Source organism: Pseudorca crassidens, chromosome 12 (assembly GCF_039906515.1).
Source record: "Pseudorca crassidens isolate mPseCra1 chromosome 12, mPseCra1.hap1, whole genome shotgun sequence".
In the NCBI taxonomy this organism is placed as follows: Eukaryota; Metazoa; Chordata; class Mammalia; order Artiodactyla; family Delphinidae; genus Pseudorca; species Pseudorca crassidens.
In genome coordinates, this window is record NC_090307.1 from 70,493,546 (window position 1) to 70,520,291 (window position 26,746).

At 37.1% G+C, this 26,746-nt stretch overlaps 1 protein-coding gene across 3 annotated transcripts in view; it reads left to right on the top strand.

Moving 5' to 3' along the window:
- The window catches only part of TTC28 (tetratricopeptide repeat domain 28), a 594,638-nt gene that overhangs the window by 72,845 nt on the left and 495,047 nt on the right, over positions 1-26,746 (top strand). Inside the window, exons 1-2 of one of the 3 annotated variants that reach the window (XM_067700380.1) lie at positions 22,966-23,045; positions 23,274-23,449. The exons of the other annotated variants lie outside the window; for them this stretch is intronic. The gene's annotated coding sequence lies outside the window, so the exon portion shown is untranslated. Of the gene's footprint in view, positions 1-22,965; positions 23,046-23,273; positions 23,450-26,746 lie in introns of those variants that run through there. 3 annotated transcript variants of the gene reach the window in all.

The following is a 26,746-nucleotide window of genomic DNA, read 5'->3' on the forward strand; positions in this document are numbered from 1 at the left end:
AACATAATTTATAATAACCAAGATACGGAAGCAACTCAGTGTCCATCGATTGATGAATGGTTAAAGAAGATGTGGTATATATATGCAATGGAATATTAGTCATAAAAGAATGAAATATTGCCATGTGGGACAACATGGATGGACCTTGAGAATATTATGCTAAGTGAAATAAGTTAGAGAAAGACAAATACTGTATAATTTCACTTAAATGTGGAATCTAAAAACCAAAACAAATGAACAAAGAAAACCAAACAGAAACAGGCTCACAGATACAGAGAACAAACTGGTGGTCACCAGAGGGGAGGGGCCTGTGGTGTTGGGCAAAAGGATCAAGAGGTACAAACTTCCAGTTATAAAATAAATGTCATGGGGGTGTAATGTACAACATAGGGAATATAGTCAGTAATATTGCAGTAACTTTGTGTGGTGACAGATGGTAACTAGACTTACTGTGGTGATCAATTTGTAATGTATATAAATGTCAAATCACTATGTTGTACACCTGAGACTAATATAATATTGTATGTCAGCTATACCTTGATAAAAAAATTCAAGTTAAATACAGTTGAATAAAATATAAAAAGTTAATTCCTCTGTTACACTAGCTACATTTCAAGTATTAAATAGCCACATGTGACTAATAGCTACCATATTACTGATACATTCTCATTATTGCATAAAGTTCTATTGGACAGTGCTGATCTAGATTCAAGACATTTTAAAAAAGGGAAACAGACTGGCATTGTACCAGACCTAGCTGGGTTGAGCAAAGGAAGCAGAGGTGATGATGCTAGAGAGCTCATATTGTTAAGTGGAAGAGTTAAGGCTCCTGGAGAGAAGCTGGAGCTGCCTTGAAATGAGGAATGCTTTATTTATTTAAATTTTTATTGAGGTATAGTTGATTTACAATGTTGTGTTAGTGTCAGGTGTACAGCAAAGTGAATCAGTTATACATATACATATATCCACTCTTTTTTTTTTAGATTCTTTTCCCATATAACCCATTGCAGAGTACTGAGTAGAGTTCCCTGTGCTATACAGCAGGTTCTTATTAGTTATCTATTTTATATATGGTAGTGTGTATATGTCAATCCCAATCTCCCAATTTATCCTTCCCCTCCAGCCCCTTATCCCCTGGTAACCATAAGTTTGTTTCTACATCCATGATGCTACTTGTGTTTTGTAAGTAAGTTCATTTGTACCCTTTTCCTAAAAAATAAATTTATTTGTTTATTTATTTTTGGCTGAGTTGGGTCCTTGTTGCTGTGTGCGGGTTTTCTGTAGTTGTGGCAAGTAGGGGCTACTCTTCATTGTGGTGCGTGGGCTTCTCGTTGTGGTGGCTTCTCTTGTTGAGGGGCACGGGCTCTAGGAGTGCCGGCTTCAATACTTGTGGCACACAGGCTGTAGAGCGCAGGCTCAGTAGTTGTGGTGCATGGGCTTAGTTGCTCCGTGGCATGTGGGATCTTCCTGGACCAGGGCTCGAACCCGTGTCCCCTGCATTGGGAGGTGGATTCTTAACCACTGCACCACCAGGGAAGCCCTGTACCCTTTTTTAAGATTCCATATATAAGTGATATCATATGATGTTTGTCTTTTCTGTGTCTGACTTACTTCACTTAGTATGACAATCTCTAGGTCCATCCATGTTGCTGCAAATGGCGTTATTTTGTTCTTTTTTATGGCTGAGAAATATTTCATTGTATATATGTACCGCATCTTCTTTATCCATTTCTCTATTGATGGACATTTAGGTTGCTTCCATGTCCTGGCTATTGTAAATAGTGCTGCAGTGAACATTGGGGTGCATGTATCTTTTCGAATTATGGTTTTCTCTGGGTATATGCCCAGTAGTGAGATTGCTGGGTCATATGATAGTTCTATTTTTAGTTTTTTAAGGAACCTCCATACTGTTCTCCATAGTAGCTGTATCAACTTACATTCCCACCAACAGTGTAGGAGGGTTCCTTTTCTCCACACCCTCTCCAGCATTTGTTTGTAAATTTTTTGATGATGGCCATTTTGACAGGTGTGAGATGATACCTCATTGTAGTTTTGATTTGCATTTGAACTGAGGAATACTTCGAAAGATCACCAGGAGTGATCACTAGGAAAGGTAGGAGCTACTTCTGTCATTATGTTGGACTATGGATGAGGAGTAAAAGCAATCTCATTGATTGAGAGAAAGAAATGGAATATTGCTGGAAATTATCCTTTTTGCATCATGTTAAGCATTTATCTCAGAAGAAAAAAGTGGTGTTTTCTTTTATTATTAAGAGAAAAGAATAAGTGATTGGGAAACGTTTTCTTGGGATTTTAACCTTTTGGTAAATACCTCAAACCTGCTATTAACCCATCTGCTTTTTTGGCTTAAACGAATTTCTCAAGTATAAATGAACTTGCCGAGTCAGAAGAGATATATTTATCCTTATATTCTGTAAATAGTTATCTCCAGTCTTTAGATTTATTTTCTGTTTGGCTATAGTCAAGGATGCTGTGACTGTTTTATTCCCATCTGAATAAGTTATTATTGCTGTGATTTTTAAACTTCTGGGTATTAATGTTTTAAGTTCCTGAACTTCCACGAGACAGGGTCCATACTGAAGGAGGCAGCTGTAAAATGCAGGTGCTGACAAGCAGAAAAACAAAGAGATTTTCACAGGGAATTGTGGGTATTTAATGTAACTCTTTAGTTCACAGTTCAATAAAACCGTGTTGTTTCCATATTACTACATTCTGCATTAACGTTCTGCTGTATTGCAAAGTTAATTTTGAGGAAAGATGTGTTACATTTGTTACTTGCTTCCTCTCCAGCATTTTAACTTTCAGTCCTCAGAAGACAGGAATTCTACTGTACCAGCACAATTTAATCTATTTAAAGTATTTTTGTACACATATTGATAAGGAAAGTTTAGTTTGTATTTTATCATGCTTGTGAAAGTGAAATATGCTAAGTGAAAGTGAAAATGAATCACAAATTATAAGTGAAACTGACTTTTTATTTATACTTGCTCTGTTTTCTCATTATGTCCTTTTAAATAATGATTTTGTAAAATGAGAATACTGAAATGCTATAGAGGAAGAAAGGGAGGAGGAGTGGTTGCATTGTGAGTGTGGATAAGGAAGCAGGCACTGAAATCACTAGGCAACAGGCTGTGAGAAATGTAGCATTTCTCATTTGTGTCGTCATGTAACTATGGGAGAACCACCAGAACCTAACCTGGTATTTCTTTTTAATCAAGTCCAGCTGTTGGTCATGTGAACACACTCTTTCCTCCAAGTATTAAGGGTGTGTTTTCTCCTTTCCTATGGTATCTTAAATGGCTACTTACATATCACCTAGAATGTACTCACATGCTCTAGGAGCCCCTGTTATACTGGTCATTTTTCTTTATGAATCACAAGTAGAATGCTCACCCCTAGTTGCATAAAAACTTTAGAACAAAGAATGTGACTTGACCACATAAGATTTTTTTTTCTAATTTTTTTTTTTTTTATGAATAGAGCTCTTGTTTTTAATTTGATGAGCAGGGAACTTTCCAACTGTAACCCTCCCTTTACAATCTGTCTTTAATTTGTGAAAAAGTTGCATTCCAATTTTTCAGACGTAAAACTTTTTAATGCATTTTTTTGGATTCACTGGTTCTCCAGTCATGATGGGTTATCCTGAAATTCGGCATATACCATTTCATGGGTTTCAATCTCCTTTTCTTATTTGCACATTTACATTTACTACTTTGATATTAAAAAGTGATTAGATGGCATCTCACCTTAGTCCTCCTTAAGTAATACACAGTTGCAGCTATTAGACTGTTTTTATAGTGTTGTTACCAACCTGGTCTTCCTTGAAAGAAGTATGAAAGCATTTTCAACATCTTGGATCATTTAGTTCAGTTTACTTATCCTCTGTGAGGCATAATCTATGTGAATTTTGAAGGCTGCTCTGTGCTTAAGCATGAAACTTTTAAATTCTACTGTATCTTCGTGGTAGCACTAAGAAACAGTTATTTTTTTCCTCTGTTTTCTGGGATCTTCGCATTGCCCCTTATTGTTGTAGCAAATATTTAAGGCATTTTAAGTCCCAACACTGGGACAGAGCTTGGTCAGGTAATCATCCTGATATATTCAGATAAAATAAATCTAAAAATCTGTATAGTAACCATCTATTCTTAGCTAAGAAAAATGGGTAGTAATTATAGATATGAACATTTGCTTTGTAGGCCACAAAATTATTTCAATAATATTGCTTTGTTTAAAAAAAAGACACCACTTAATACTGAATATTACTTTGAGATAAAAACATTGTGCTTGTCAAAGCATTCTAAATAATGCATCCTTTCAAAAATTTATAAAGCCCATAACTCTGTTTTAGGCCTTATATCAGTTACTTGAGATGCCACATACACCAGTGGGTTGTTTATGATGTACGGACTACTAATAAGATGATGGCAAGTAACATAGATACCTAGGAAGGTAGCCATGTGACAAAAGGAAGAATGTTCTTACAGTGATATTCGTAGATAAAAATCATATAATTTTATTTGTGAGTGGTATCCTGCTCCTGCCTGTTGAAATTACAGATTGTATGTATGTGTTTGATAATTGTTCATGGTTATTAGTTTCCTTAAATACTTTGAATAGTTATTAGACTTTTCTTCACTAAATCATAACATGTTATATATTTATTCCTTGGAGTTTACTGCTGTTTCTTAAGTCACTACCATAGTCCTATTTTGTGACATTCTAGGGTATGTTAGTTATCTCAAGGGATGATATAAATTCTTTAAAGTAAAATTTGTTTCATATAAATATAGTTTTCTTAATTATTTTTGAGGAAGAGCACTGTTGCAAAATCAGACAATGATAGAATGAGAAAATTTATTTGAAGAAATGCGAATTTTCATTTATTCCAAGAGAATATAGTTTGAAGCCTCTGGGACTTAAGACAATCTTTGCAGTGTTTTTAGAGTAAGTTAGATAACTGAAACCTAAAGACCCAAAATGTCATGTTTTATAAATTACTTTAGGAATGAATAGCAGATTTGTCAAAGAAGAGTAGTAGAGTCAGGTGAAAATAGTTACAATTCTATATTCAGTAGGAAGAATTTTTAATTCTAGATTTTATACAGTGTTCAGTACATTACTGGTATTTGGTAAATATTATTTTTATAATGTCTCTAGTAAATGCTTTATTAAACATAGCTATGTTTGAAATTTGTATAAAAATGGGGACTCCTGACAAAATAAATTGAATACAGTGTAAAGGAAATCTCTGTAGAGAGGTAAAGAGATAGTGCAAGATGACATGGTACCTTAAACAGAGAACAGATTGGTGGTTACCAGAGGTGAGGGTCTGGGGGTGGGTAAATGAGTGAAGGTGGTCAAAATGTACAGACTTCCAGTTGTAACATAAATAAGTTCTGCAAATTTAGTGAACAGCATGGTGACTATTGTTAACAGTACTGTATTGTATATTTGAAAGTTGTTAAGAGTAGATCTTCAAAGTTCTCATCACAAGAAAAAAAACTGTAGCTATGTGAGGTGATGGATGTCAACTAAACATATTGTGGTAATCATTTTGCAATATATACACATATAAAATCATTATGTTGTATACCTTAAACTTATACAATGTTGTATGTCAATTATATCTCAATAAAACTGGAAAAAAGTGAAAATATTCACTGAGGAAAAAATAAAAAGGTGGCGTGGTAGCTTAAGATTTGCAGAAGAATCATACTAAAAGTAACAGCACTGTAAGAAAAAAATAGGAAGGTGTGGTTATCCTTTCAGCCTATATCATTACTTATTATTTGGTAGAGAAGAAATAATAAGTCAAAAACTATCTCCAGTTTGGACAGAGTGCCCCTTCTCTGTGTTTCCTTGTTACTCTATATGTATCCTTATCACTGTCTTTATCACACAATACATTGAAATTATTTGCCTATTTATATATATGTTTTTTAAAAGAAAGAATATAAAGTACAGGCAAAGTTTTTTTTTCAAAAAAGATGTCTATCACAGCATTATTTAAAAATAATGAAAAACTAAAAACACCCAAAAGTCCTATATTAGGTAGGTGGTCTATAAATTTCAGTTCATCCACATGAGGGAATGTGCTGTGTTGCAAGTTGCCCACAACAGTTCCAGACAACAGCCTCCAGAGGGTGAAGAGGAACTCTCTTTTCCTATCACTCCTTTAGCAGTATGAAAATCTTTCCTGGAAGTTCCCAGCCTTATTTCTCACAGCCTAGAATTGGGTTTCAGGCCCAGGCATTGGCAAGGGTGATAAGGATCTATGATGAAAAGGATTCAATTACAGTGACTGCTACAACAGTATATACAAAATGTTAAGAGTGGTTACATTTTTGTAGTGGGAATAATAGATGTATTTTATTACCTCATTTTTACTTTCCTAGAGTTTAGAAGGTTTAAATACTGAGAATATGTTGCTTTAATCATCAGGGAAAAATAGATATTAATTAAAATATTTATCTGTTTGTATGTCTGTGTCCCCATGCCATTTGAGGGCAGTGCAGTGGACTGAGACTTCTCTGTTCTGGTACTGCCAGTGCTTAATCCATGCCTGGTGCGTAATAGGTTCTTAGTAGTTGTTGAACTGAATCAAGTATTTAAAGTTAAAAAGAAGTAATAGGGACTTCCCTCGTGGTGCAGTGGTTAAGAATCTGCCTGCCAATGTGGGGGACACGGGTTTGATCCTTAGTCCAGGAAGATCCCACATGCTGTGGAGCAACTAAGCCCCTGCGCCACAACTACTGAGCCGGCACTTTAGAGCCTGCGAGCCACAACTACTGAGCCCGTGTGCTGCAACTAGTGAAGCCCGCATGCTCTAGGGCCCGTGCTCTGCAACAAGAGTAGCCACCCCAATGAGAAGCCCGTGCACCACGACGAAGAGTAGCCCCCGCTTGCCATAACTAGAGAAAGCCCACGTGCAGCAAAGAAGACCCAATGCAGCAAAAAAAAAAAAAAAAAAAAAAGAAGTAATAAAGGAATGTAAACTTCTGTTACTTTTAGGTACAGTTCACATTATGAACCACACTGTTAAGTGCTAGTAGGTAAAATGAATTAATGAAAAAGTTATTTACAATAGGTTCACATTAATTGCAATACACTTAGCTCTTCCTGATGTTTTAATGTCTTTCTCTTTATAGAATTAATTTTTCTTTACTTTTTGTGAAATACTGTATAACTATACATAAAAATATATAACTTTACATAAAATATGTTTAACTTTAAAGATTAATTATAAAGTGAACAGTTCTCTAACCACCCCAAAAAGAAATAGAACATTACCAGTACTTTAGATGCCACGTGTGTGCTCTTCTCTGTACATCTCACTCTCCTAATAATATAAACACTTTTGGTTTTTATAATAAATCATTGTCTTACTTTTCTTTACAGTTTTGCCATCTATCTATATGTAGATTCCTAAACAATATATTACCTAGTTTTGCTTGTTTTTGAAATTTTCATATGTGGAGTGATCTTGTAATTATTCTTCTGTGACTTCCTTCTTTAGGTCAGTGTGATATTTTAATATTTATCCATTTTGATGAATGTAGCCATAGTTTGTTCATTTTCACTTCTTTATAAAATTCCATTACTACAAGCATACTACAATCTATTTATGTAATTTCTATATTTGTTTTTACAGGTTTTAACTATTATGAACAATGCTGCCATAAACATTCTGAATATTGCTGTGAACAATTCTTTATGAAAGAATTTCTGTTGGAGTTAAATTGCTGGTTGCAGAGGACATACGTCTTCACCATTACTATATAATGCAAAATTGCTTTTCAAAGTTTTGTTCCAATGTATCCTGCCACCAGCAGGATGAATTTTGATAGTACATTTTGCTCCACATTTTTGCCAATACTGGCTATCACAATCTAAATTATTTGCCATGGTTAAGTTGCAGTGCATTTTTAACTACTTAAACAACTATGGCTGAGTCTTGATTTGAAAACACAGGAAATTAATCCTTATTTTATTTTTTTTTGCAGTACGTGGGCCTCTCACTGTTGTGGCCTCTCCCATTGCGGAGCACAGGCTCCGGACATGCAGGCTCAGCGGCCATGGCTCACGGGCTCAGCTGCTCCGCGGCATGTGGGATCTTCCCGGACCGGGGCACGAACCCATGTCCCCTGCATCGGCAGGCGGACTCTCAACCACTGTGCCACCAGGGAAGCCCAATCCTTAATTTTTAAACATGTTTAAAAAGAATGTCTTTTCTGAATTATTATAAACTTTGATTTTGCGGTATCTAAATTGCTAAGGGAGAATTTACATAATTTCATGTTAAATTCACTTATCTAGATTGTTTCTCTCAATTAGAATAGATATCCAGGGCTTCAGTTATGATATAGAAATTTCAGATAGGTGGAAGAGATGGTGCTAGAGATTTACTCTGCACAATTTTATTTTGCTTAATTTGGCTACTGCCCCAAATTACATGTAGCCTCATGCAACTTTGCTTTGAGTAATAGGCATAAACATATTCTTGTGAGCATAGACCTATTCAGGACATATGCTTTCCTCACATGTTCACGCATATCATTTTGTATGTTGTACTTTAAGAGCAAATGAAAAGAGTAGTTTTGGACTTCCTGGTGGCGCAGTGGTTAAGAATCTGCCTGCCAATGCAGGGGACACGGGTTCGAGCCCTGGTCCGGGAAGATCCCACATGCCACGGAGCAACTAAGCCCGTGCGCCACAACTACTGAGCCTGCGCTCTAGAGCCCGCGAGCCACAGCTACTGAGCCCACGTGCCACAACTACTGAAGCCCGCACACCCAGAGCCCGTGCTCTGAAACAAAGAGAAACCACCACAGTGAGAAGCCTGCACACCACAACAAAGAGTAGCCCCTGCTCGTTGAAACTAGAGAAAGCCTGCGCGCAGCAACGAAGACCCAGTGCAGCCAAAAATAAATAAATAAATTTATTAAAAAAAAAAAAGAGTAGTCTAAATCTTATCCATACAGACAGAAAAAAATATGCATGCTTTAAAATTTTCTGATTACTTTTTAAAATTTAGCTTTCATTTTCATCACAGTTATCCATATAACTCTTTTAAAGACTCAAGGGATTCCTATACTCCCCTGCAGTGCCTTGCCTCTCCTTACCCTCCCTTAACCATCTAGCTTCCCATGCTCTTTTTTTTAAAAAAATAAATTTATTTATTTATTTTTGGCTGCAGTGGGTCTTCGTTGCTGCTCATGGGCTTCTTATCGTGGGGGCTTCTCTTGTTGCAGAGCATGAGCTCTAGGTGCACAGGCTTCAGTAGTTGTGGCTCACTGGCTTCAGTACTTGTGGCATGCAGGCTCTAGAGCTCAGGCTTGGTAGTTGTGGAGCGTGGCTTAGTTGCTTCGTGGCATGTGGGATCTTCCAGAGATTGAACCTGTGTCCCCTGCATTGGCAGGCGGATTCTTAACCACTGTGCCACCAGAGAAGCCCTTCTTGTGCTTTTAGAGGCAACAAAGTACTTCTCTTAGCAATTTGTTTTGTAATTTACTTCCCATATGCTTTTGTTTCTACCTTTTTTCCTTTTTATTGTGGTAAATATACATAACATAAAATTTACCATTTTAGCCAATTTTAAGGGTACAGTTCAGTGGCATTAAATACACTCACACTGTTGCACAACCATCACCACTTTTGCTGTTTCTTAATTTTAAAGTATTATCTATTGTCTTCCCGAAATGAAAGATGAGGATTTAACTCTTTTGTCCCTTTCTGGCACAAATGCACACTTCTTGTACTCCTATTCTCCCAATATAATTACATCATAAATTTGTGTAGGTTAGAGTTGATTATGTTAGTGTTACTCTGAAAAGGCCATTCACAGCTGAATCATTTGGTATACTGTGATTACATTTCCTTTCTTGTTTCCTTTCCATTCCCAAATAGCCCCTAGTTCTCTAAATCTCCTCTCATTGCACACTGAATGTTCAGTCACCTTCTTTTTTTTTCTTTTTAACATCTTTATTGGAGTATAATTGCTTTACAATGTTGTGTTAGTTTCTGCTTTATAACAAAGTGAATCAGCTATACATATATCCCCATATCTCCTCCCTCTTGCGTCTCCCTCTCACCCTCCCTATCCCACCCCTGTAGGTGATCACAAAGCATGGAGCTGATCTCCCTGTGCTATGTCAGTCACCTTCTTAATGACATTTGTTCATCTTCTGGAGGACATCTCTTCTGACTGGTTTCAGTTAGGACTTGTTGCTCTTCCCCCACGTACACAGTTGTCATCTGGAGTCTCACTTCCTCATCAGTCTGAAAATTCCCTTTGCCTGTAGCTTGTGTTGAATCCTGGTTCCCAGTCACAAGTATCTTCTTCATTCTGCATTTATTTCCTTGTTTTGGTTGTGTACTTTCTTTAGTAGCTTCCTAAGAAAGAGTGGATAGGAGGTAAATTATTTGAGACAGTGTAAGTCTGAAAAATACCTTTTTCTTCTGCCTTACACTTGATATTTTGACTGGTTGTAGAATACTACGTTAGAATAATTTTCTGTTAGATTTTGATGGTCTTCTGCCTGGATTGCCCTTCTATCAGGCTTTCTTAATCAGAAGACATTCTGAATCCTTATCCTTGTGTGAAACCTGTTTTTCCATATGGAAGTTTTAAAGCATTTTCTTTTTATTCATAGTTTTATGAAATTTCTTGGTGATGTATTTTAAGAATACTGTATTGGGTCTTTGATGATCTCTTTCAGTGTGGAAACTCATGTCATCAATTCTCTTTTCTTTATTGTTGATTTAGACCCATTTAATGTTTTAAAAAAATTCTCTTTCTGACACTTCTTTTTTACAGATATCAGATTTCCTAGATTGACTCTCTAGTTTTCTTGTCTTTTTTATTTCTATGATTTTGTCTTTTTGCTCTGCTTTGTAGGATATTTTCTGTTTTATCTTCCCGTCCTTTTATTGAGCCTTTTGTTTTTGCTAACCTATTTTTAAGTTCTGAGAACTTCCCTCCCTTTTTTTTAAACTACCCTGTCTTGTTTCATGGATGTAGTGTCTTACCTGAGGATATTTATGATAGAGTTTTGAATCTTGATTTGTTTTTATGAAATGGAAACAAAGGAAAATCAAATGAAAAAAAGAGAAAAAACTAAATTAATAAGCATTGTTAGTGTAGCTGGATTGAAAATATCTCATCCTACATTCAGATGCTCAAAGAAAATACAGCTTCTTTATTTTTTGTGATAGCTCTAATCTTTCTTATAAGCATCTTACCCAGTCAGGTAGTGATAGGCAAGGAGAGGGCAGAGTATTAGTTTAAACTTGACAGTTAACATCTGTTTCATTAGGTAATTCAGCTTCTCTTAGGTATATACTCAGTCTTTCAGATAGTCTCTCCCCCTATCCTTTTATGCTTGCTGTGCCTCAACATGCTGTTTAAGTGCTATGGGGTGTGGTCCTTAGTTGATTTTGTGATAGTGGTAGAGAATATCTTGGAATTCTGTACCAGTCTTCACTGGTATCTGCTGGGGGTAGTTTCTCCAGTCTTGTCCTGGACTAATTTGACTGCTGAGATGGTTTTTTTTTCCTTTGGGAGTGATGTTTCTAGAGCTTATGGAACTTCTGGATCCTCTCTCTATATGTAGGCCATGGGGAGTCAGGATTATTGCCTCAAGCTCCTTTACTTGCTACTTTCCTCTGTTAAGCCTCTGCTGTTCCTTCTACCAGACTGTATTGCCCCAGGACCATCCTGCATGATGGTCTTCTCTTAGGGTTTAATGTGGAGAGCTAGGCAAAAACCTCCCACTGCTTTTGATTTTTCTCTTGTTTACATACTAGGAGAGGAAGGGGTAGACTTTCTTTTTCTTCCTAATGTTTGGAAGAACATTATTTCATAGCCCTTTCTTTTCCAAAGTAGTATTTGTCCAACCCTCTTGACTGGAGCCATAATGGTGTACAGAGGGAGAAATTTACCATTAAGGGAAAATCCAAAAATATTATTGCAATTATATTAACTAATCATTTCATTATATAGCAGGAGAAATTTTGTCATCTTCTAAAATTATTTAAGCACTTCTGAATTTTTTCCATCTTTAATAGTAAATATACTTTTCCAACTCTGAATCAGTCGTTCTCAGTCATGATTTGTGAGATGTAATCTCAAAACAAAATTTGAAATTAGAAAGCAGTTAGTAAAGAGCGATTTTTATATTCTTATGGCATTTCCAGAAGTTGGCTGGGATGTGCAGATTCCATTATAGCTGCCTTTCATTTGGGAACTCTTGGATCAGATCCAGTTCTTTGAAAGATGGATTATGTGAATATTTAAGTATGTTTTAAGAGTGTATCAAATGTGTAATCAAAGAATCCCTTTTGATAGTGTTCAAGTACTTTTAGGACTTACTACTCCAAGCACACTATCTTATTAATTCTTTAATATTCCTGCCAGGTATCATAAAGTGCCTTCTTTGGTACATTTTGGAGACATTTAATTTTGTATGGAAACTTTGGTAGATTAAAATTGTTCTTAATTTTCTTTTGCTGGAGACAGAGCATAGCCAAGTATTACCCAGGTATATGATTTCTCTTGTCTTTCCAGCTGAAGTAATAGTTGTTCTCTGCTGTGGATTATTAAGTACTGTTCTGTATATGGATGAGCCTCATTGAATATAGCAAAGATCCTCATCTTTGATTGGGGGGGGTATATTCTTCTTTGAGAGTCTGATGAAGGCTATTTATCACTTCCCTCCTGGTACCTTCACCCCCAAATAGTACCTAAACACACTTGTTTCTACTTTAGTTTTTTGCATTGGAATATATATAATTTGTAGAGCAGTGGTTCTCAAGATTGGTAGCACAGTTGGGGCAAGGTGAGGTGTGTATGGGGAGAGAGGGATCAGAATGATATGGGATATTTTGAAATTTGTACATGTTCTCTTATTTGAGGTATTCTCATATTCCCTGTTAGGTAGATATGACTAGCTAGTTGAGAATCTCTGTTGCAGTGAATCACTATTCTTTATGCATTGTGTACTGTTATTCAGATGTTCAGAGTGTTGGGGTGGAAAAAGTGTGGAAAACTATCTCAGACAAGAATATAACAAGTGCCTATAAAGCATTATGTTAATGTCATTTGAATGTAAACACTAATAAATTAATCATTACTTCCTTTATTCAAGTAAAACCAAATTGTCAGATATAATGATTAAGTCTGAATAGACCATTAAATTTGTGGAGTACTCTTTGAATTGGCATTTTGTAGTTTCTTCGACATTAATTTGAGTTCAACCTTAGGTTGTTTTTTTTTTTTTTTTTTTTTTTTTTTTTTTTTTTTGCGGTACGTAGGCCTCTCACTGTTGTGGCCTCTTCCGTTGCGGAGCACAGGCTCTGGACGCGCAGGCTCAGTGGCCATGGCTCACGGGCCCAGCCGCTCCGCGGCATGTGGGATCTTCCCGGACCGGGGCATGAACCCGTGTCCCCTGCATCGGCAGGCGGACTCTCAACCACTGTGCCACCAGGGAAGCCCCAACCTTAGGTTTTGTTAAAAAATTGGGATAGGGAGGGTGGGAGGGAGGGTGACGCAAGCGGGAAGAGATATGGGAACATATGTATATATATAACTGATTCATTTTGTTGTGAAGCTGAAACTAACATACCATTGTAAAGCAATTATGCTCCAATAAAGATGTTTAAAAAAAAAATTATTTATTTCAAATATTTTGCACTTAAAGATGGAGGTGAAATTAACACTATATAAAATTAACAATTTTAAAGTGAACAGTTCAGTGGGATTTAGTGCATTTTAAATATTATGCAGCCATCACCTCTATCTTATTGTTCCAAGACATTTTCACCTCAAAAGAAAACCCTATACCTATTTGTAAAAAATTTTATTTATTTATTTATTTTTGGCTGCGTTGGGTCTTCATTGCTGCATGTGGGCTTTCTCTAGTTGTGGCGAGTGGGGGCTACTCTTCCTTGCGGTGCGCGGGCTTCTCATTGTGGTGGCTTCTCTTGTTCTGGAGCATGGGCTCTAGGCGCATGGGCTCAGTAGTTGTGGCTCCCAGGCTCTAGAGCACAGGCTCAGTAGTTGTGGTGCATGGGCTTAGTTGCTCCGCGACATGTGGGATCTTCCTGGACCAGGGATCAAACCCGTGTCCCCTGCATTGGCAGGTGGATTCTTAACCACTGAGCCACCAGGGAAGTCCCCCCCTCTCATTACTCCTTTTTTCAAATATCTTTCCAGTTTTACTTGCATGTTTGTGTTTTGTTAAAGATCAAGGTGTCTAATTTAAATTTTTTGTTGATAATTTTAGGGAATTACATTTATAAAACAATAAAATTGTATATCAAAGAATTGATGTCTTTATAGCATTGCCTTCCTATCCAAGATAGGATAGGTCATTACATTTAGTCAGTGTTTCTCAGTAGTTTTAAAGATTTTATCATGTAGCTTTTGTACTTTTGTTGATAACTTGATTATTAGGTCAGTCATCTTTTTTTTTTTTTTTGCGGTACGCGGGCCTCTCACTGTTGTGGCCTCTCCGGTTGCGGAGCACAGGCTCCGGATGCACGGGTTCAGCGACCATGGCTCACGGGCCTAGCCGCTCTGCGGCATGTGGGATCTTCCCAGACCGGGGCATGAACCCGTGTCCCCTGCATTGGCAGGCAGACTCTCAACCACTGCGCCACCAGGGAAGCCCAGTCATCTTTTTTTTGTTGTTCCTTTAAATGGAATAATTTCTTCCTTTATAAGAAATAGTTGTTGCTTTTTTATTTGAAGATCAGTTTTAATATTTTGTTGCCTTTAAAAAAGTTTTTCTAGGAATGCAACCATATTATTTGCAAATATAACTTTAACTTCCCAATTTTTAAAGTTTCATTCTCTTAGCTAACTACATGAAGTGTTTTAGAACAATGCTAAGTAATCATGGTGATAGTGAATATGTTTTTGGCTTTTTCCTGACTTTGGTGGGAATACTTCTAAAGTTTCCTCATTAAATATGATGCTGGTTTTTAGGTTGAGATCTCTATAAATACATATATCTATTTTATTATGTTAAGGAAATAGCTATGTTCTTTTAATTTACTGAGATTTAAAAAAAATTCAAGTTTCTACCATTTTGTGTTGATTTCATGTTCCTGGTATTTTTATTTATGTGTTTCCTTATTTATTTATTTCAGTTTAATTTCCATGCATACTTTAGACAAGTGTTCAAACTATTCTCTTTAAAGCAGTCTGTTTGAAAAATGAAAAAAAAATCAAAGCATGCTTGGTATTATAGAGATTGGAAAGCAAATTAAATTTATTTCCACTGGAAATAGACTGATAGATTTGCAAAATCACTGGTATAATGTGAATCAAAATATTTCTGCATCGTGTTAAATATTACAGAATTATGATATATCAACTTTAAATATTTCAGTTCCTTCATTGACTTTTTTAGCTAACTTCTTTGCAGTTTTTAATATGCTACTCTAGGAATTATAATATGCATCCTTGAGATCTACTGGTACCAATTCACGTAAAATATAAGAACCTTGCAACAGTGTAGTTCTGTTTATCACCTCCCTTTCCTTGGTGATATTGTTGTCATATATATAGAACCATACACTATCAACCCCGTAATACAGTGCTTTAATTTTTGCTTTAAACAGTCATGTACTGATTGGAGGAGATTAAGGAAGCATTACAATTATATGCAAATTAGAGTCCTATATTGAATCCTGGAACAGAAAATGGTCTATCATTTACTTAATAGTATTGCATGAATGATAATTTCCTGATTTTGATAATTATACTATAGTTATATAAAACGTTTTGGGGGGCCTGAATAGAGAATACACAGGAAATCTCAGTACTATTTTTGCAACATTTCTTTAAGTCTAAAATTATTTCAAAATAAAAATTTAAACATTAAAAAAAACAAAAGCTATTGTAAACAGTCATGTGTCCTTTAAGAAATTAAGAGAAGATTTTTTTTGCATTTACTCACAAATGTATCACTTCCTGTGCTTTTCATTCTTTCCCCAAAATGTGTTTCATCTGGTATTAATTCCCTTCAGTTTGAAAACCTCTTTTAGAATTTTCGGAGGGAAGGCTTGTAGATGATAAATTCTCTCAGTTTTAATTTTTCTGAAAATAAGTTCATCTTGTCTTAATTTTTGAAGAATGATTTCACTGGATATAGAATTCTAGATGTGTAGTTTTTTCTTTCAACATTTAAAGATATTCCATTGTCTTCTGGCCTCACTGTTTCTTACGTGAAACTTTCCTATTTCAAGTTTCAGTATCCCATTCTTAATCAGTGTCCTAAATTTCACTTGAGAAATTTGGTGAGACTATGAATTCAGTAAACCATACAATTATATTTTGTGTTTGATTTTTAGCAAGATCTTCCCTGTGTCTACATGGAATAAAAGATTCTTTTAGGGCTGTTATGGAAGCTCTGTGAATCTCAGACCATGACTTGGGCTGAGAGTCAACAGACTTGAATTTGTCCTTTTTCTCTTTGTTAGCACTGAAATGTAATCAAAAGAATTCATCCCATAATACAGTCCTTATAGTTGTCATTGTCATAATTTGTGAAGTACATCAGCCACTTGAGTTACCTAGGCACTTGCTTTATTTATTTTATTTATTTATTTATTTAATTAATTTTTTTAACATCTTTATTGGAATCTAATTGCTTTACAATGTTGTGTTAGTTTCTGCTGTATAACACAGTGAATCAGATATACATATACATATATTCCCATATCTCCTCCCTCTTGCATCTCCTACCCACCCTCCCTGTTCCATCTCTGTAGGTGGTCACAAAGCACCGAGCTGATCTCCCTGTGCTACGCAACTGCTTCCACTAGCTATCTATTTTACTTTTGGTAGTGTATATATGTCAATGCTACTCTCTCACTTCGTCCCAGTGTACCCTTCCCCCTCCCTGTGTCCTCAAGTCCATTCTCTACATCTGCATCTTTATTCCTGTCCTGGGTTCATCAGAACCATTTCTTTTTTTTTTTTAGATTCCATATATATGTGTTAGCATACAGTATTTGTTTTACTCTTTCTGACTTACTTCACTCTGTATGACAGATTCTAGGTCCATCGACTTGACTACAAATAACTCAATTTTGTTTCTTTTTATGGCTGAGTAATATTCCATTGTATATATGTGCCACAACTTCTTTATCCATTCATCTGTTGATGGACACTTAGGTTGCTTCCGTGTCCTGGCTATTGTAAATAGTGCTGTAATTAACATTGCGGTACATGTCTCTTTCGAATTATGGTTTTCTCAGGGTATATGCCCAGTAGTGGGATTGCTGGGTCATATGGTAGTTCTATTTTTAGTTTTTTGAGGAACCTCCATACTGTTCTCCATAGTGGCTGTATCAATTTACATTCCCACCAACAGTGCAAGAGGGTTCCCTTTTCTCCACACCCTCGCCAGCATTTATTGTTTGTAGATTTTTTGATGATGGCCATTCTGACTGGTGTGAGGTGATACCTCATTGTGGTTTTGATTTGCATTTCTCTAATGATTAGTGATTTTGAGCATCCTTTCATGTGTTTGCTGGCAATCTGTATATCTTCTTTGGAGAAATGTATAATTAGGTCTTCTACCCATTTTTGGATTGGGTTGTTTGTTTTTTTTGATATTAAGCTGCATGAGCAGCTTGTATATTTTGGAGATTAGTCCTTATCTCTTGATTCGCTTGCAAATATTTTCTCCCATTCTGAGGGTTGTCTTTTCATCTTGTTTATGGTTTCCTTTGCTGTGCAAAAGCTTTTAAGTTTCATTAGGCCCCACTTGTTTGTTTTTATTTCCATTTCTCTAGGAGGTGGGTCACAAAGGATCTTGCTGTGATTTGTGTCATAGAGTGTTCTGCCTGTGTTTTCCTTTAAGGGTTTTACAGTGTCTGGCCTTACATTTTGGTCTTTAATCCATTTTGAGTTTATTTTTGTGTATGGTGTTAGGGAGTGTTCTAGTTTCATTCTTTTACATGTAGCTGTCCAGTTTTCCCAGCACCACTTATTGAAGAGGCTGTCGTTTCTCCACTGTATATTCTTGCCTCCTTTATCAAACATAAGGTAACCGTATGTGCATGGGTTTCTCTCTGGGCTTCCTATCCTGTTCCTTTGATCTGTATTTCTGTTTTTGTGCCAGTACCATATTGCCTTGATTACTGTAGCTTTGTAGTATAGTCTGAAGTCAGGGAGACTGATTCCTCTAGCTCTGTTTTTCTTTCTCAAGATTGCTTTGGCTGTTAAGGTCTTTTGTGTTACCATATAAATTGTAAAATTTTTTGTTCTAGTTCTGTGAAAAATGCCATTGGTAGTTTGATAGGGATTGCACTGAATCTGTAGATTGCTTTGGGTAGTATAGTCATTTTCACAATGTGGATTTTTCCAATCCAAGAACATGGTATATCTCTACATCTGTTTGTATCATCTTTAATTTCTTTCATCAGTGTCTTATAGTTTTCTGAGTATAGGTCTTTTCTCTCCTTAGGTAGGTTTATTCCGAGCTATTATATTCTTTTTGTTGCAATGTTAGATGGGAGTGTTTCCTTAATTTCTCTTTCAGATTTTTTGTTGTTAGTGTACAGGAATGCAAGAGGTTTCTGTGCATTAATTTTGTATCCTGCTACTTTACCAAATTCTTTGTTTAGCTCTAGTAGTTTTCTGGTAGCGTCTTTAGGATTCTCTATTTATAGTATCATGTCATCTGCAAACAGTGACAGTTTTACTTCTTCTTTTCCAATTTGGATACCTTTTATTTCTTTTTCTCTGATTGCCGTGGCTAAAACTTCCAAAACTATGTTAAATAATAGTGGTGAGAGTGGGCAACCTTGTCTTGTTCCTGATCTTAGAGGAAATAGTTTCAGTTTCTCACCATTGAGAACGATGTTGGCTGTGGGTTTGTCATATATGGCCTTTATTATGTTGAGGTAGGTTCCCTCTATGCCTACTTTCTGGAGAGTTTTTTTAAATCATAAATAGGTGTTGAATTTTGTTGAAAGCTTTTCATGTATCTATTGAGATGATCATATGGTTTCTATCCTTCAATTTGTTAATATGGTGTATCACATTGATTGGTTTGCGTATATTGAAAATCCTTGCATTCCTGGGATAAACCCCACTTGATCATGGTATATGATCCTTTTAATGTGCTGTTGGATTCTGTTTGCAAGTATTTTGTTGAGGATTTTTGCATCTATGTTCATCAGTGCTATTGGCCTGCAGTTTTCTTTTCTTCTGTGATATCTTTGTCTGGTTTTGGTTGCAGGGTGATGGTGGTCTCGTAGAATGAGTTTGGGAGTATTCCTCCCTCTGCTATATTTTGGAAGAGTTTGAGAAGGATGGGTGTTAGCTCGTCTCTAAATGTTTGATAGAATTCACCTGTGAAGCCATCTAGTCCTGGGCTTTTGTTTGTTGGAAGATTTTTAATCACAGTTTCAATTTCAGTGCTTGTGGTTGGTCTGTTCATATTTTCTGTTTCTTCCTGGTTCAGTTTTGGGAGGTTGTACTTTTCTAAGAATTTGTCCATTTCTTCCAGGTTGTCCATTTTATTGGCATATAGTTGCTTGTAGTAATCTCTCATGATCATTTGTATTTCTGCAGTGTCAGTTTTTACTTCCCTTTTTTCATTTCTAATTCTGTTGATTTCATTCTTCTCCCTTTTTTTCTTGATGAGTCTGGCTAATGGTTTATCAATTTTGTTTATCTTCTCAAAGAACCAGCTTTTATTTTTATTGATCTTTGCTATTGTTTCCTTCATTTCTTTTTCATTTATTTCTGATCTGATCTTTATGATTTCTTTCCTTCTGCTAACTTTGGGGTTTTTTTTGTTCTTCCTTCTCTAATTGCTTTGGGTGTAAGGTTAGGTTGTTTATTTGAGATTTTTTGGTTTCTTGAGGTAGGATTGTATTGCTATAAACTTCCCTCTTAGAACTGCTTTTGCTGTATCCCATAGGTTTTGGATCATCGTGTTTTCATTGTCATTTGTTTCTAGGTATTTTTTTATTTCCTGTTTGATTTATTCTGCGATCTCTTGGTTATTTAGTAGCGTATTGTTTAGCCTCCATGTGTTTGTATTTTTTTACAGTTTTCTTCCTGTAATTGATATCTAGTCTCATAGCGTTGTGGTCGGAAAAGATACTTGGTACGTTTTCAATTTTCTTAAATTTACCGAAGCTTGATTTGTGACCCAAGATATGATTTTTCCTGGAAATGTGGAGAATGTTCCATGAGCACTTGAGAAGAAAGTGTAGTCTGTTGTTTTTGGATGGAATATCCTATAAATATCAATTAAGTCCATCTGGTCTGATGTGTCATTTAAAACTTCTGTTTCCTTATTTATTTTCATTTTGCATGATCTGTCCATTGGTGAAAGTGGGGTGTTAAAAGTCCCCTTCTATGAATGTGTTACTGTCGATTTCCCCTTTTTTGGCTGTTAGCATTTGCCTTATGTATTGAGGTGCTCCTATGTTGGGTGCATAAATATTTACAATTGTTATATCTTCTTCTTGGATTGATCCCTTGAGCATTATGTAGTGTCCTTCTTTGTCTCTTGTAATAGTCTTTATTTTAAAGTCTATTTTGTCTGATATGAGAATTGCTACTCCGGCTTTCTTTTGATTTCCATTTGCATGGAATATCTTTTTCTATCCCCTCCCTTTCAGTCTGTAAGTGTTCCTAGGTCTGAAATGGGTCTCTTGTAGACAGCATATATATGGGTCTTGTTTTTTTTGTATCCATTCAGCTAGTCTGTGTCTTTTGGTTGGAGCATTTAATCCATATACATTTAAGGTAATTATCGACATGTATGTTCCTGTTACCATTTTATTAATTGTTTTGGGTTTGTTTATGTGGATCTTTTCTGTCTCTTATGTTTCCTGCCTAGAGAAGTTCCTTTAGCATTTGTTGTAAAGCTGGTTTGGTGGTACTGAATTCTGTTAACTTTTCCTTGTCTGTAAAGGTTTTAATTTCTCCATCGAATTTGAATGAGATCCTTGCTGGGTAGAGTAATCTTGGTTGTAGGTTTTTCCCTTTCATCACTTTAAGTATGTCTTGCCACTCCCTTCTGGCTTGCAGAGTTTATGCTGAAAGATCAGCTGTTAACCTTATGGGGATTCCCTTGTATGTTATTTGTTGCTTTTCCTTTGCTGCTTTTAATATTTTTTCTTTGTATTTAATTTTTGATAGTTTGATTAATATGTGTCTTGGTGTGTTTCTCCTTGGATTTATCCTGTATGGGAGTCTCTGTGCTTCCTGGACTTGATTGACTATTTTCTTCCCCATGTTAGGGAAAGAAATCCTGTGTGGATTTCAACTATAGTATTATAGGATTCAGCTATAATCTCTTCACATATTTTCTCAGACCCTTTCTTTTTCTCTTTTTCTTCTGGGATCCCTGTTATTCAAATGTTGGTGCATTTAATGTTGTCCCAGAGGTCTCTGAGACTGTCCTCAATTCTTTTCATTCTTTTTTCTTTATTCTGCTCTGTGGCAGTTATTTCCACTATTTTATCTTCCAGGTCACTTATCTGTTCTTCTGCCTCAGTTATTCTGCTATTGATTCCTTCTGGAGAATATTTAATTTCATTTATTGTGTTGTTTATCATTGTTTGTTTGCTCTTTAGTTCTTCTAGGTCCTTGTTAAACGTTTCTTGTACTTTCTCCATTCTATTTCCAAGATTTTGCATCATCTTTACTATCATTACTCTGAATTCTTTTTTCAGGTAGACTGCCTATTTACTCTTCATTTGTTTGGTCTGGTGGGTTTTTGCCTTGCTCTTTCATCTGCTGCATATTTCTCTGTCTTCTCATTTTGTTTAACTTACTTTGTTTGGGTTCCCCTTTTCTCTGGCTGCAGGTTCGTAGTTCCCATTGTTTTTGGTGTCTGCCCCCAGTGGGTGAGGTTGGTTCAGTGGCTTGTGTAGGCTTCCTGATGGAGGGAACTGGTGCCTGTGTCTGGTGGGTGGGGCTCGATCTTGTCCTTCTGGTGGGCAGGGCTGTGTCCAGTGGTGTGTTTTGGGGTGTCTGTGAACTTAGTGTGACTTTAGGCAGCCTGTCTGCTAATGGGTGGGGTTGTGTTCCTGTCTTTCTAGTTGTTTGGCATTGGGTGTCCAGCACTGGAGCTTGCTGGCCATTGGGTGGAGCTGGGTCTTAGTGTTGAGACGGGGATCTCTGCGAGAGCTCTCGCTGATTGTTATTACGTGGGGCCAGGTGGTCTCTGGTGGTCCAATGTCCTGGACTCAGCTCTCCCACCTCGGAGGCTGAGGCCTGACACCTGGCCAGAGCACCAGGACCCTGCGAGCCACACAGCTCGGAAGAAAAAAAAGGATTAAAAAAAGAAAAAAGAACAGCTAGAACCCCAAACCAAATGGTAAAAGCAACCTAAACAGACAAAATCACACAAAGAAACATACACATGCACACTCAGAAAAAGAGAAAAAAGAAAAAATATATATTTATAAAAAAGGAAATAAATTAAAAAAAGAAAAAGACGAGAGCAACCCAACCAATAAACCAATCCTTCAATGATAACAAGCATTAAAAACTAAACTAAGATAAACATAAAAACCAGAAAGAAATCATATGCAGAAAGCAAAACCCAAGTCTCCAGTTTTTCCCAAAGTCCACTGCCTCAATTTTGGGACCATTTTTTGTCTGTTCCACAGATGCAGGGTTCATCAAGTTGATTGTGGGGATTTAATCCGGTGCTCCTGAGGTTGCATGGAGAAATTTCCCTTTCTTTGTTTGCACAGCTCCTGGGGTTCAAGCTTTGGTTTTGGCCCTGCCTCTGCGTGTAGGCTGCCCTCAGGCATCTGTTCCCCACCAGACAGGAGGGGGTTAAAGCAGCTGCTGATTAGGGTTCTCTTGCTCACTCAGGCTGGGGAGAAGGAGGGGTACAGTAGTCATCATTGGAATGTGGGCCGAGCCTGCAGCGGCAGAGGCCAGCGTGACATTGCAACAGCCTGAGGCGAGCCGTGTGTTCTCCCGGAGAAGTTGTCCCTGGATCCAGGGGCCCTGGCAGTGGCGTGCTGCACAGGTTCCCAGGAGGGTGTGGGTAGTGACCTGAGCTTGCACACAGGATTCTTGGTGGCACCGTTGGCAACGTTAGCGTTTCATACCCGTCTCTGGGGTCCGAGCTGACAGCCACAGATTGCGCCCATCTCTGGAGCTTGCTTAGGCGGTGCTCTGCCTTCTGTGGGCACTTGGAGCAGGAATCCCCTCTCATCACGCACCCTGATACAATGGTCTCTTGCCTCTTCAGCAGGTCCAGACTTTTTCCCTGACTCCCTCCTGGCCAGTTGTGGCTCACTAGCCCCCTTCAGGCTGTCTTCACGTGGCCAACTCCAGTCCTCTCCCTGGGGTCTGACCTCCGAAGCCCGAGCCTCTCAGCTCCTGGCCCCCACCTGTCCCAGCTGGTGAGCCGACAAGCGTCTCAGGCTGGTGAGTGCTTGTCTGCACCGATCCTCTGTGCGGGAATCTCTCTGCTTTGCCCTCTGCACTCCTGTTGCTGCACTCTCCTCTGTGGCTCCAAAGCTTGCCCCCAGCCCACCCCCTGTCTGTGCCAGTGAAGGGGCTTCCTAGTGTGTGGAAACTTTTCCTCCTTCACAGCTCCCTCCCAGAGGTGCAGGTACTGTCCCTATTCTTTTGTCTCTGTTTTTCTTTTTTCTTTTACCCTACCCAGGTACTTGGAGAATTTCTTGCCTTTCGGGAAGTCTGAGGTCTTCTGCCAGTGTTCAGTAGGTGTTCTGTAGGAGATGTTCCACATGTAGCTGTATTTTTGATGTATTTGTGGGGAAGAAGGTGATCTCCATGTCTTACTCTTCCGCCATCTTGAAGGTCTTGACACTTGCTTTAGTTGGCACTTTATTACAGACAACCACAGGTGATGTTTTGATTAGCTGTGACACCACTGTATACTCTGGGTTATTAACATCCCATTTTTCTATTGGCAAGGAGCTCATACTTCCCTCAAACCTGAGGGCCCAAACAGACCAATCCCAGAATCTCATCTTTAGGAGTCTATTTTCTGGGGCCACACCCTGTAATAATTCTGTATCATTCTGGTTCCAGTCAGGAGACAGTAATTTAAACAGGGAAGTTTAGTATAAAGAATTATTAAGCTATGATAAAAGTGTGTCTGTGAGATTTAAAAGGACTCTCTAGAGTATCCTAAAGTTTAGGGAGAATATCCAAGAAAGGACAAACTTGGAAGGGTGTCCCTTCCCCAAAGCTGGAGACCTTATTAGAGAAGGTGTAGCTATAGCCCATTGGATGGCAGCAGAGTTTCCAGTTTGCCTGGACCAGAACTGGTCTGTAGTTTCTAGGCAAGCAGGAAGCAACTCTTGGGCACAGGCAAGCCTTACACTGGTCACCTCACTCTGGTGACCAGTAGGATGGGAATCCAGAGGAAGTGGGGACACCAGTGCATGCAGGAGACCTAGAGTACGTGGTGTCTACATAGGTAGACATGTAGCATTGAGATGGTTGTAGGAAGCAAACCTCCAGGGGAAGGAGCAAGCAGAGGGAGTTGAGGCACCACTGTGGGCAGGAGACATGGGGCATGCTGTATGTGTGTTGAGAGGGCTGCAGGAAGGTAATCACCAGCCTGAGCTGAGGACTGTGAATTTGCTAAGGGACTGCACGTTCTTAGCACTTGGCTGGGGGCAGAATGCTGCCAGATGTCCTCATACTGACACCACTCTTCCCCTGTGCCCCAACCAGGAAAAAATCAGAGCTCCTTCCTCTTGTAGTGGTCCTCTAGTGCCCTCTACTGAGAAAGCTCTATATGTTGACTGTAAAGGAGGATTCCATTCATTATTGCGGAACAGGTATTGAAGGGTGAATTAGGAGCCGAGAGACAATTTCATCCTCTAACCCTTCGGGCCAGTAAGACTGACTTTCTCTTTGAGTTCTAGCTGCCCTGTGCTGTGTGGACTGGGCGTGCTCTCAGATGAAAAGCCATATATTAACAATTCTTTTCAGCTGCAGTTCTCTTACTTCAAGGGTTGACTCCTTTCCATCTTCTGTCTGATTTCAGTTGTTATCTTCCTTTTAATAGTTATTTTGTATAGTTTGTTCACAGTTTATGATGTTTATTTTGAGAGGGTCCATATAGGTTACTCTGCCATTACTGGAAGTAGAATCTGCATTTTTATTGTGGAAAGAAAAACTTAAAGCTCTGAAAGGTATTGTTAGAATAATTATATCTAACATACATTGAACATTTACCATATATCAAATGTAATGTGTTATTTTATTTCAACCTTAAAGCTAGGTAGTTATTATCTCTAGTAGTTTTTCATATCAAGGATATTGAATCTTAGGTTCTCATTTTACTGAGATCATATGGCAGAGCTAGTATTTGAATGCATGTGTTCCACTCCACAGTGCATGTCCCACACTTAAAGATGTAAGCATGAACACAACTTTGTTCATAGTGTTAGTATAGGAAGCCAAAAATATGTTCTATAATTAGTGTTTTGACTTGTCCATTGTAATTCTAGTCTCTTAAGTGCAAAAATGGTATGCTGTCTCATTTTTGTGATGAATTCTTATAGGACATGGAGCATAGTAGGTTGTCAGTAGGTTTTTAATAAATTGGATTTATTTCAATCTAAAAAGCTATACAAATATTTGTAAGTATTTTGTTATGAAATTATTAAATAAAAATACTTTTAGGTTTTTAATAGGTCAGTTTATTCTTCTTAAATATGTATTTTGTTGGTTTTCAGATTTATCTTCATGTTCCCTTGAGGCTTTAATAAATACTCAGGATACGAGAATGAATCCTTTGTTATATTCCTGGCACCTGCACAGATTCCATTTGTAGTATTTATGTCCTCTTTATTGGAAACCTCATGGAATATAGATAATCAGACTATTTAAACAAATAAAATTATTTATAAAAGAAAAAATGAATTCTCTTGTCTAAGCTTAAATATTTTTCCCCATTCCCCAGAGTGATCCTAATTTTAGTCATCCATTAAAAAAGATGTGAATGTGTTTCTGCCTGAAAAATCTGTACTAGAGAATAACTAATAAAAACAAAACTTCGGATTAAAAGATTTTTAAAAATACATCACATTTTAGTTGTAGATCATTTTAAAGATACATTACAAATAATTTAACCCCCAGGAGTAAGTCCAATAAACATTTTTTCCATCTGGTGTGTCCTGAGCACTTTTTCATGGCTATAGAAACTTTTGGAAAATGTGACTTAGAATAATTAAATACTGTTTCATTATATACAGATATTATAATTTTATTATGATTTATTTGGGGACATCAAGATTGTTTCCAATTTTTCCACATTAAAATAATACATGCATGAATCTTTGCCTATGATTATTCCTTAGTATAAATTCCCAGAATTAGAATTACACGGTTCAAGAGTGTTATGATTTTTGTGGCCAACAATATGTAATTCCAAATTGTCCTCCAAAAAAGGTTATACTAATTTATATTTTCATCAGCAGCATATGAGAGTGCTTATTTCACCATGCCTTTGCCAATGCTGGAGGTTATAATTAAAAAAAAAAAACTTCATATTTTTGTGAGGTAAAGAATGGTTTCTTTTCAATTTGCATTTCTTTGATTTCTAGTAAGGGTAACATTTTGCATATATTTACTGGCTACTATTAATTTTTTGAGGGTAAATTACTTACTCATGTTCATTCATCACCCTTGGAAAGTGATTTTAAAAATTCAATGAGATTCTATTAAAAATAATTTTAAATA